Raw genomic sequence first — 12,538 nt, 5'->3', positions numbered from 1 at the left:
AACTCCTTAAGAGAATAGAAAGCCCAGTCTTTTCTCTGGAATAGCTGCTGGTGGTGGTTTCAAACTGCTGACCATGTGGATTGCAACCTAATGCATAACCACTAGACCACCAGGGCTCCAGACAAGCTTTATGAAGGCCCTTTTATATCTGGAAAGTAGTACATATGACCTTAGCAGAAAGTAGTGGCTCTCCAGTCAAGGTGTGATGTAGCACCAATGAAAAGTACAACTTTCCTCTAGTTCCTAAATGCTTCCTCCCCTGGCCCCACCCTCCCCCAACTATCATCATCCGAATTCTACCTCACATGTCTGGCTAGACCAGAGGATGTACACTGGTGCAGATAGGAACTGGAAACACAGGGAATCCAGGGAGGATGATACCTTCAGGACCAGGGGTGTGAGTGGTGATGCTGGGAGGGTAGAAGGAGATTGGGTTGGAAAGAGGGAATCAATTACAAGGATCTACATGTGACCTCCTCCCTGGGGGACGGACAAAAGAAAAGTGGGTGAAGGGAGACATCGGAGGGGCAAGATATGACAAAATAATAATTTATAAATTATCAAGGGTTCATGAGGGAGGGGGGAGCAGGGAGGGAGGGGAAAAAATGAAGACCTGATGCCAAGGGCTTTAGTGGAGAGCAAATGTTCTGTGAATGATGAGGGCAATGAATGTACAGATGTGCTTTACACAATTGATGTATCTATGGATTGTGATAAGAGTTGTATGAGCCCCTAATAAAACGATTTTAAAAAAGAAAGAAAGAAAGAAAGAAAGAAAGAAAGAAAGAAAGAAAGAAAGAAAGAAAGAAAGAAGTGGCTCTCATGTGGCCAGACCAGGCATTTCATGGATGCACAGGAAATACTGGTTCAAATTGACTCTTGAATCTCACATCATTTCATGTATTTAGCACACACACAAAAATTAGTCCTTCTAAGCTAGGTGACCAACCCAGCCCCAGTACCTTCTTTATTGCTGTCTAAGGTTGCTATAGAGCTGGACTGGCCCTTGAGAGTCCTCTCAGGCAACTCTGAGAGGAATCCACTTTGGTTCCCAGTCTGCCCTGTGTCCTTCGGCACCTGTGTGGCTTTCTCTATCCCCCCCTTCAGGAAAACACCACACCTCTGCTTGGACTGCTGCCACTGGGTCACCAGTTGTCCCAAATTTTCATGCCTCACAATTTGTGCCCTCCTTTTACAAATCTGGGTCAGTTTTTTGGCTTTGTAAAGTTCACTAGAACACGTGACTAAAGTTTAAAGACCTCTGAAGATGGGAAAGCTGGGCATTTTGTGTGGGTTTATTTTCTGTTTCCAGGTTCACAAACTTGAAAAACCGTGCATCACTATAGTTAAAGAACCTGAAGTTTTCCAGAAAATGGCTCCCATAGTTCACATTCTAAACATTTGCTTAAAGGAGATTCTTTAAACCCTGAGTTTACTAAGTAATGAAGATAACACGACATGAGCTCAACAGTCTCTAATGTAATTTTACCTAATTTTATTTCCCCATGAGGGAAGCTTTTTCAAATCATGTATTTCTGAAGCTTCTGAGAATGATTTTAGAATTAGTTTCTCCATAACTACTATCAAGCATCAGAGAAAAATACAGCTAGGATGCGATTTTCAGAGAAGTTTGAGAGAGTGCTATTTGCTAATGTCTATTCAGTTCATTTTCTATTTGGGGAATTGCACATTCAAGTATGGTTTCAGAGAAATGAACAGAGAAAGCTTAAATAGCAATGGAGTGGCAATGCTCCAGCTGCAGAATTTCTTTGAGGTTGTTCGGAATGAATGTGGCAACGGAAGAACTGCAGTCTGATCCTTCAGCAGGGCCCACTTGCCCTAAATGAAAGCTCTTGGTGAAAAATCACCAGGACCACCAGAAAAGCGTTTATTAAGTGGCCCTCTGTCCTAGTCCTTCACAAAAGACTGAAACTAGACAAAGGTTCAATAAGAGATTGTATGAATGCATTGATGATATCCACGTCCTTACTCGTAGACACACATAGACTTCAAGAGGTAAATAATTTACATAAAGAATTAGTGTATTGAAAGTCTATCTAGGCAAAGAGAACACAGTCAAAGAACACTGGGATGGGCCTGAGGAGACCTCCCCTGGCTTCAGTCCTGGCTTCCAGAGCACTCAGCAGAGGGAACTTGGGAAGCACCAAACTTCCCTTCTTTCATGCGAAGTTCAACAAAAGTTGAAAATCAGGAAGTTAGACACAATTTAATGACGCTCAAATGTTAAACCCGACTATTTTACATCTGGACAATAAAGCACAAACCTATTTAAGACGGACAAAGAGCTGTATGTGAACCCACCAAGAACTGCGCAGTCATAGTACAAAGAGTCCTGGCCTGCGCTGTTGAAAATCCACAGAATGGGGGGAGCGGGGAGGGAGGGGAAAAAAAAGAGGACCCGATGCAAAGGGCTTAAGTGGAGAGCAAATGCTTTGAAAATGATTAGGGCAAAGAATGTAGATGTGCTTTATGCAATTGATGTATGTATATGTATGGATTGTGATAAGAGTTGTATGAGCCCCTAATAAAATGTAAAAAAAAAAAAGAAAAAGAAAATGATTAGGGCAAAGAATGTACAGATGTGCTTTGTATAATTAATGTATGTATATGTATGGATTGTGATAAGAGTTGTATGAGCCCCTAATAAAATGTAAAAAAAAAAAAAAAGAAAATCCACAGAATGAAGCAGAAGGTGGAGGAGATAGATTTAGCAGGAAGGTCTTCTGGAAGAAAGTACCGGTGAATGTGTCTGAAAGTGGCTGTCTTTACATCCACCATTTGGAAAGTAAGATACATTAGTGACGAAATGAATACAAAGGGAGAAAGGATCAAGCCCGGCGGCATTATTTTTAAGATGCCTTGGGAAGCCATGCACGCAGTATGGAGAGGACACTGGTCCCCCAGTGGTGGCCCAGAGAACCAGCATTATGATGGAGGTGGAGATTACAGGAAGTGTCAGGAGACGGCGGTGGGCTGGGGTGGAGTTGGCAAGTTTACCATCAGGTGTGGACACTTCTAGCTCTGAAATTCCACTGGCTTTCTGGGTGACTGTGGGAAGTTCTCGATACCTCTATGGTCCGGGTTCAGAGCTGGCCATCACCGGTCTGTATTATGGGACCTTTTAGGAGTCTCTTTTCATGCCTTGGAGTTCTTTTTTATTTTCAGGAAAAAATTCAGTGAGAGTTGAACACAATAGAGATGAGTAGCTGGTAAAGAGTCCACTGTTGGACACAGTCAGGCAGGTCTGCTTGACTACTTAAGGCTGCCGGAGCTGGGCTTTTCCATTCCAGGGCAGTTCCTTCCCCCGCGAATGTCTGTGGTTGCTAGTAAGTGACCGTGAGCGTGGGCAGCTTCAGGAGAGCTGCCACGAAGAGGAGTTGGGTCATCTTGAACACCCATCTGGGAAGGCTCTGCTGGCAGCAGCAGGAGGATCTAAGCGGAGCCAAACATTATCTGGGAGAAGGCTGAAGTGACCTAAGTCAGCCAGGAGGAAGGGAGGGTCTTGGTCAGGTCAGAGCCAACTGGCTGAGAACTGACAGACAGAGGAAGGGGAGAGATGACGGGGCTTCTCCTGGAACGGGAACAGAGACTCCAAGTGGGAGAAGGCAACACAAGAAGAGCTCTTCCTGTCCTGCCAAGTTCCCTGGGAGGTGGGATGAAACTACTGGTTGGTGGTTCAATGTATGCATTCTTGCAGAGGCTGTAAAAGCTGCCTGGGTCATCACGAGGTAGGCACAGACACAGCCCACCCAGCCCTGGCACCGAGATCTCAATCCTGCCACAGAGATAGCCCAGCACACCCAGAACAAAGGCTGTCCAGGGCCAGGCCCACACTGAAACATGAAGTCTGGGAATTTGATTCGACCCATGTGGTGTACCCGTTAAAATTGGAGACATCGCTTTTACCTTATGCCATCCCTCAAACTTGCCCTGCAGGCTCAAGGATGGGCTGTCATCAGGAAAAGATCAAACCCAGGCATGGGGGAAGATATTTGGTCTGCCATTACTTGGTAAGGAAAATAACGTAAGAGTTCGTGGGTTTTTAAGAGTCTGATCAGCACACACAGGAGCAGATGAAGGGGGAGGAGGAGACAGTGGAGCACAGCCTGGCCCACCAGGCCGTGAGGATGATGTCCCTGACTAGAGCAGCCAGTTCACAGAGAGGACACCATGGCTGGCCCCACTATGAGACATGATGCCCCTCAGTGACCCATGGCGCTACAGGGGACAGCACCAGAGACACAGTGTGGGAACTGCACCTGACCTGATCCCACCACACCAAGGCAAAGCACTCGGGGAGTGCAGCGGAACAGCAAGGGAATGGAGTGGCAAGGTCCCCAGGGAATGCTGAAAGTGGACTTTGGGGTCAGGGCGTGGTGCCCCAACAGACTGGACTGGAAAGCACTCCTAAGGGCCAACAAATTATCCTTGAACTAACTATAAGCTTTTCTTTCTTGATGTGTTTTGTTTTGTTCTTTGTCAGTGGTTTGTTGTTGCTGTTTTGTTGTCTGGTTGTATACTGTTGCTTTGTTTTCCTCTGTCTTGTTTTTGTGCATGTTATTATCTCCACAGGTCTGTCTAAATAAGACAGGCAGGATGAACTAACTGGAGGAAAAACAGCGGGACCGACAGTTCCGGGGGGACTTGGGATAGGGAAAGGTGGGTGGGGGGTAAGGAAGTGGTATTAACAAACCAGGGACAAGGGAACAACATGGGATCCAAACTGGTGGTGAGGGGGGAGTGGCAGGCCTGGTAGGGAATGACCAAGGGTAAGGTTACGTAAAGAAGAGGTATAGCTGTAACCCAGGTGGGGACGGAGCATGATAGTGGGGCAGGAGGAAAGTCAAGGGAAATAGAGGAAAGACTTAGGAGTCAAAGGGCATTTATAGAGGTCTAGACAAAGACATGAACATGCAAATATATATATGAGGGTGGGGAACTAGATCTATGTGTCTATATTTATAGATTTAGTACTAAGGTGGTGGAAGGACCTTGGGCCTCTACTCAAGCACTCCCTCAATGCATGAATACTTTCTTCTGTTAAATTGACATTCTATGATGCTCACCCTCCCGACATAACTGCTGAAGCCAAAGTGGGTGAACAAGTAAATGTGGTGAAGAAAGCTGATGGTGCCTGGCTATAAAAAGAGATAGTGTCTGGGATCTTAAAGGCTTGAAGATAAACAAGCGACCATCTAGCTCAGAAGCAACAAAGCCCACATGGAAGAACACACCAGCTTATGTGAGCATGTGGTCCCGAAGGGATCAGTTATCAGGCATCAAAGAAGGAGGGGAAAAATATGAGGACCTGATGCCAAGGGCTTAAGTGGAGAGCAAATGCTTTGAAAATGATTAGGGAAAAGAATGTACGGATGTGCTTTATACAATTGATGTATGTATATGTATGGATTGTGATAAGAGTTGTATGAACCCCTAATAAAATGTTTTAATAAATAAATAAACAATTTTATTATTAAAAAAAAGAGTAGCTTTGCTAACACAACCAAACCAATATTTTTGAGAATTTCAAGCATATCTTTCTAACCATCATGGCAATGCATGGCAGACTGGCAGAGGGGTACAAACAAGTTCTATGGGGGCAGAGAGGGAAGAGGTGGGTTAGTGGCAGAAGGGGGTACTTTGGGTATCACACAGCAGGCAGTATGAGCCTGGGTGGGCCTTGGGTTAGCACTCACTTAGAAGAGTATCCATGGATACTCACCACTGCACCAACAACAACCTCCGTGATCCCCTCATAGACGGGTTTAGGAGAGGAGATGGGTTAATTAGGGTGCGAGGTAGTACCGATGAAGAACACAGCTTTCCCCCAGATCCTGGATGCTTCCTCCCCCCAACTACCATGATCCAAATTCTAGCTTGCAGGGCTGGATAGGACAGAGGCTGTACACTGGTACATATGAGGGCTGGAGGTACAGGTAATCCAGGGTGGATGATACCTTCAGGACCAAGGGTGTGAGGGACGATGCTGGGAGAGTGGAGGGTGAGTGGGTTGGAAAGGGGGAACTGATTACAAGGATCCACATGTGACCTCTTCCCTGGGAGAGGGACAGCAGAGAAGGGGGGAAGGGAGACTCTGGATAGGGCGAGATATGACAAAATAACGATGTATAAATTACCAAGGGCACATGAGGGAGGGGGGAAAGAGGAGGGAGGGGAAAAAAGAGGACCTGATGCAGGGGGCTTAAGTGGAGAGCAAATGCCTTGAGAATGATTGGGGCAGGGAATGTACGGATGTGCTTTATACAATTGATGTATGTATATGTATGGATTGTGATAAGAGTTGTATGAGTCCCTAATAAAATGTAAAAAAAAGAAAAGAGGAGAAAAAAATGATTAGGGCAAAGACTGTACAGATGTGCTTTATACAATTGATGTATGTATATGTATGAACTGTGATAAGAATTGTATGAGCCCCAATAAATTGTTAAAAAAACAATAACAACAAAAAAAACAACCTCCGTGTCATAGCCAGTCTGTCTGCTCTTTGCATAGGAATGTACACTTCTCCACTGTACACACATGCATGGACCTCCAATGAAATCCCTTCCTGCTGACTCTCCTAGCAAGGCTAGGTCCACAGAAGCAAACGACCAATGGAGGCATGTGCTATGTTTTAATTATGAAACTTTCTCTTTATACTCAGGTTTCTCCTCCTCCTCAGTGGCACCTGTTGTTCAGGCTCTAGCTCATGCCGGTCTGATTCCTAGAAATAAAGAAAAAGCCAGCCCGGCCCAGGCTACTGATCTGATGTTCTGGAGTTCCTGAATAAGCACCCCAGCAGCGGCAAATTATTCTCCCCAAAGGCCGCTCCTTCTTTTTGTCCCTTGTGGCATCCCTTTGGTTGGCTGTTGCTCCCTCTTTCCCACGTCCTGCCAGCCTAATGCCCCGGTTGCTCCTCTCCTCCTATTTCATTCCTCATTCTCCATGGCCACTGAGGCTCAGCCCTTGCTATTCCAAGTCTGTGGCCTTGGAACAAAGCAGGGAAGAAAAATGGGGTTTGGAGCAAAATCAGAGGCATGGAGATTGAGGGGGGCTGCTTCTAATGAAAGAGCAGCTTTTTGAAGAAAAAAACCCAAAACAAACATCATTTATTTTCAGAGACTAATCTGGGGAGAGATGATTAGAAAAAAAATGGGTAAAAGAAAAGAAAGAAGGGATCACAAACCTAAAGATATATCGACAAACTATGGAATTATTTAATGTTAATCTAAGTAATATTTTAGGATCTTATGGTATTTTTTTTCTATTCAATTTGCTCCATACTACATTTGTTAGAGGGTTACTTTTGGAGGAAATCACCAGATTTAAGGCTCACCACAACTTTGATTTTCATAATGGTGATTATTATTCTTTTAAATTTGCATGCAATTATATGGCCTTCCTTGCAAATCTACCCAGGAAGATTAGGCAGGTAAAGCAGAAGCAGACGCAAGTGTGTTGCTTCAGAAGTGCGTGCGTGCACGCACATGCACACACACCTCCAGGGCTCCCACAAAAATGGCCAACATTTAATTATCACTGTTATAAAACTGTAAATGGTTGCTCTTGAATTGTTTCTAGTTTCTGAGGGATTTGTGGGTGTCTGGGTAGAACAGCGCTCCCTGATGTAGTTTTTAATATGTAGCCCCCTGGACTATTCCTCCTCAGTACCTTTGGTTCAGCAGTCAAATGTGAATGGTTTGCACTAAAGTTTGTCCGTAAAGTTTGGTCTTGATCATAGAATTGACTTGGCTTTTGAGGATTCACTTGGCTCTTTCATTGGATGAAAACCGCGCAGTCATTTGAAGATCCCCTCCCCAGACTCTGATCTTTACATGGTATCTGGGTAGATGGGAGGGTAGGTAACATAGTTTCCCTGCTCGGGTCTTCACAACTGCACTAACTCGCATTCTTTGGCATCACCATGCCGCCTTGGCCTGTGTATACCCCGATGAACTCGCTGTCCAATCTGTGCCTGGTAGACTCGTGCTTTGGTTTTGACACTGCCTCCAAGGGGCAGGGCCACTCCCTGTTCTAGAATCAGTCTTTCTTCAGTTCTCACAGGCAGCAGCCGCAAATGTCTACCCTGTTTCCATCAAGGCCTTCTGTGGATGAGTCCCTCTAGTTTTTAACATTATTTTCTGCCACGGCGGGCTCCTGAATCTGAAACCGCCAGCCTCCGGAAAGAGAGAAGACTTGGGTATGTGGCTCTGGGCTTGGCAGTGCTGCACTACCAAGCTCCCTCTGGTGAGGTTGCTCCTCCCCTTTGTAAAGGCAGCCTTGGATGCCTGGTGATCATCCGGATACCTAGTCTTCCAAGCCCAACCACCACTCTTGCACATCGGGGCAGGAGTCTAAGAAGGGGAAATTTGAAAACACACATCTGATCGTTTTATTTCCTCCTGCTTCTTTCTTTGTTTCTCCACCAATCTTATATGGGAAGAATTTAGCTTACTTTCTGTTCCCATTCTTATAGCTTCTTCTTCCCAACTACGGTGGAATCTTATGGAAAAGAATGCTTTCCACTGCATTTTGAATGAAATCTACAAGCTTACCTATTCAAGTTTGGTTCGTCATATGCCAAAATGAAAGAAAAGTACATCTGAAAAATTCCTCATAAGGCAGTAGTCTAGGTTGGGATGCTATTATCTTGCTTCTTGATATCCTTCTATAGCAAATCTTAATCTCCAGCTTGGTCTCTATTTCTCACATCCACACACATATATAGGCGTGTATCCCTCAAAAATATTAGTGTACAGATGTAGTACCTGGAAAGACCAAAGAAAACCCCAAACCAACCCACTGCCATTGAGTCAAGTCTCATAATGCACCTGATGCTAAGACTGAAAATATTTAGGGAACAGATAACCCTGTGTCTGTGTCCCTTGTCTACCCTGTCCCTTGTCTGTTCATCTATTCTATTGTGGTGGCTTGTATAAGGTTATGATTCTGGGAACTCTGTATTACTATTTCAAATGCCAATACAGTAGCCCATGGTGGACAAGTTTCAGTTAAGCTTCCAAGCTAAGACACATTAGGGAGAAGAATTAGTAATCTACTACCGGAAACAGCTAAGGGATTGTTAGGGAGAGCAGTAGAAACTGTGTGATAAAAGATGTAAGATGGCGGCATTGCTATTTTGCAAGGCTGAAAGGGTTTCAGGGTAGTACTTAGATATGGGGGGAAAGGCGGGTCAGGTCTGTTGTGGACAGTGGTTGGATCATAGTATCAAGGCTGGAGGACAGTATGGCGAGGAAGAGCTTGTGCCAAGGACCAAGGTTCCCAAGAGAGGCTCCAGGCACCGCCTAGGACACAGACAGGAGGGAATGTATGGGGGTGGAGGGAAGGGGATACTGCAGAGGCGTAATCACGGTGACTCTCTGAGTGTTGCATATGACAGAGGAGAAGGAAGGAGGAGGAGGGGAAGGAAGGAGGGGAGAGGGGAAGGAAGGAGAGAGGGGAAGGAAGAAGGATAGAGGGGAAGGAAGGAGGAGAGAGGGGAAGGAAGAAGGAGAGAGGGGGAAGGAAGGAGGAGAGAGGAGCAGGAAGGAGGAGAGAGGGGAAGGAAGGAGGAGAGAGGAGCAGGAAGGAGGAGAGAGGGGGAAGGAAGGAGGAGAGAGGGGAAGGAAGGAGGAGAGAGGGGAAGGAAGGAGGAGAGAGGGGAAGGAAGGAGGAGAGAGGAGCAGGAAGGAGGAGAGAGGGGGAAGGAAGGAGGAGAGAGGGGAAGGAAGGAGGAGAGAGGGGCAGGAAGGAGGAGAGAGCGGCAGGAAGGAGGAGAGAGGGGAAGGAAGGAGGAGAGAGGGGAAGGAAGGAGGAGAGAGGGGCAGGAAGGAGGAGAGAGGAGCAGGAAGGAGGAGAGAGGGGAAGGAAGGAGGAGAGGGGGGAAGGAAGGAGGAGAGAGGGGAAGGAAGGAGGAGAGAGGGGAAGGAAGGAGGAGAGGGGGGAAGGAAGGAGGAGAGGGGGGAAGGAAGGAGGAGAGAGGGGCAGGAAGGAGGAGAGAGGGGCAGGAAGGAGGAGAGAGGGGAAGGAAGGAGGAGAGGGGGGAAGGAAGGAGGAGAGAGGGGCAGGAAGGAGGAGAGAGGGGAAGGAAGGAGGAGAGAGGGGAAGGAAGGAGGAGAGAGGGGAAGGAAGGAGGAGAGAGGAGCAGGAAGGAGGAGAGAGGGGAAGGAAGGAGGAGAGGGGGGAAGGAAGGAGGAGAGGGGGGAAGGAAGGAGGAGAGAGGGGCAGGAAGGAGGAGAGGGGGGAAGGAAGGAGGAGAGGGGGGAAGGAAGGAGGAGAGAGGGGAAGAACCTTGAGGATGTGTCAACCCATGGCTTCAAATCTACGTGACTAGAAAGATTTTAGCGTAGAAGAAGAGGGAGCAAGATTCAGGGGAAGGGGGTAAAATTACAGACCACAGAAGTTCATTTGAGGGGATGGAGGCAATGTATTAGCCAGAGAGTATTTAATAACAACACAAGCAAAAGAAAATCACATGAAGTGAGGATACCATATGACACATAGCGGCGTCTCATTCATAAGCAGAGAAGTCTGCTCCCAGATTGACAATCGTGAGCCGGTGATGGGAGTCTGATGCGTACAAGGCTGTGATGTAAAGCACCGCTGGTTCTTCTTTATGGACTGCCTTCTCACTTGTTCTCCTCAACGCTTGCCTAACAGTTCAAATTCAGATCCCACTTTCATCGCCTGTGTTCCTTATCTCCACCTCCAGCCTCCAGCCTCCCATGGGCTCTGGGATAGAAGACAGCACCAGTAGACCATGTTTCCAACTGACTTCACCCACCGCTCCCGGATTCCATGTGTCCCCTTCCAATAGCAGGTCATGGATTCTCATTGGAATCATTCCTATGTTGGCATTCCAGAAAAGTACATCAAACCCATGATGGGGAAGTGGATTCCAACCCCCAACGACCCTACAGGACAGAGTCGAACTGTTCCATTGGGGTTCTATGGCTAAATCTTTACAGAAGCAGATGATCCTACTCTTGTCCCCATCAGTGAAGAGTGAGTTTGAAGTGGCAATATTTTAGCGCAATCCGCTGCTAAACTCACTCCACGACCAGGGCTCCTGGTGGTGCCCCTAGTGTTTAATACATGCTCCATGTGTGGTTAAAATGCATAATGGAGTCTCGCACATGCAAGTTTCTACATCCCTCACCTCGAGCGTCATGCTCTCATTTCTCTTTTTTAAGTTGAGTTTCCAAATTTTCTAGCGGAGGAGGAAACAGAACACATGATCAGTATGCGATCACATGGTCAACCCACATAATCTACATGTAGACGGTCTGCAGGGACACCATTGTATTGAAAGGGCAACTCATTTCAAGTCAGCACTAGAGTAGTTTCAAAATAACGACTGGGTTGTAGAATGGAATGCTTTCAGTTTTTGTTTCTCAGAGCAAGAACAACCTGAGGAAGGAAACTCAGGACAACAGAGGGGACACTGTGGCCCGGGGTTGTGTTGGCCCCTTACTCACACAGCTAGTTACCCCGTGCTTCCTTAATGTAAATACCACGGATGGGTGGATTTAAACATCACATACTATGTATACTCGTGTGTAAGCCGAGTTTTTCAGTACATTTTTAATGCCGTTTTTGTGGTAAAAGCAGGTGCCTCGGCTGATATCGAGTTGGCTTATACTCGAGTATTTATGGTATTTATTTTCCCAAAATTGAGTCACTCACTGCCATTGAGTCGATGCCAACTCATAGCAACCCTACAGAACCGATAACACTGTCCCTGTGAGTTTCCAAGACTGACTAACTACAGGAGTGGAGAGCCTGGTCTTTCTCCCAAATAGCAGTAGGTGGTCTCAAACTACTGACCTGGCTGATATAGGCTAGAGCTTAATAATGTCCCCAGGGTTTCTTCACATAATTTAGAAGGTCTTAAGTTCAAATCCAGGAAGTTAGTGGCCCTAGGAGGAGTCACTTAAAAAATTTTTTTTCAGGATTTAGTAGCAAAAGAGAAGACCTTCAATGAGATGGTCTGACAAAGGGACTGCAGCAATGGGCACACACCTCAGAACAATTGTGAGAATCATGCCGGACCTGGCAGTTCTGTTGTGAACAGGGTCACTATGATCTGGACTTGATGCAACATCTAATTTTTCATACTGACCCTGTGCACAACAGAGCAAAAATACTGCCTGGTCCTGTGCCGTCTTCACAATTGTTCAGATGTTTGAGCACCAATGCAGCCATTGTGTCAATTCATCAAAGGTCGTTCTCTTAATTCACTGCTCTGGTACTTTACCAAGCATGATGTCCTTCTCTGAGGACAGGTCTCTCCTGACAACATGTCCAAAGTGCATGAGACAGTCTCTTTATCATTGCCTAGAAGGAGTAGTCTGCCTGCGCTTCCTCCAAGATTGACTTGGCTTTACTTTTGGCAGTCCAGGGTACTTTCAATATTCTTCTCCAGCATCATAATTCTAATGCACCAATTCTAATTTGGCCTTCGTTATTTATTGTCCGCCTTTCACATGCATATGAGGCAATTTAAAACACCATGGCT

Source organism: Tenrec ecaudatus, chromosome 8 (genome assembly GCF_050624435.1).
Source record: "Tenrec ecaudatus isolate mTenEca1 chromosome 8, mTenEca1.hap1, whole genome shotgun sequence".
Classification (NCBI taxonomy): domain Eukaryota; kingdom Metazoa; phylum Chordata; class Mammalia; order Afrosoricida; family Tenrecidae; genus Tenrec; species Tenrec ecaudatus.
The sequence above is the reverse complement of the archived record's forward strand: the minus strand, read 5'-3'. Positions refer to the sequence as shown.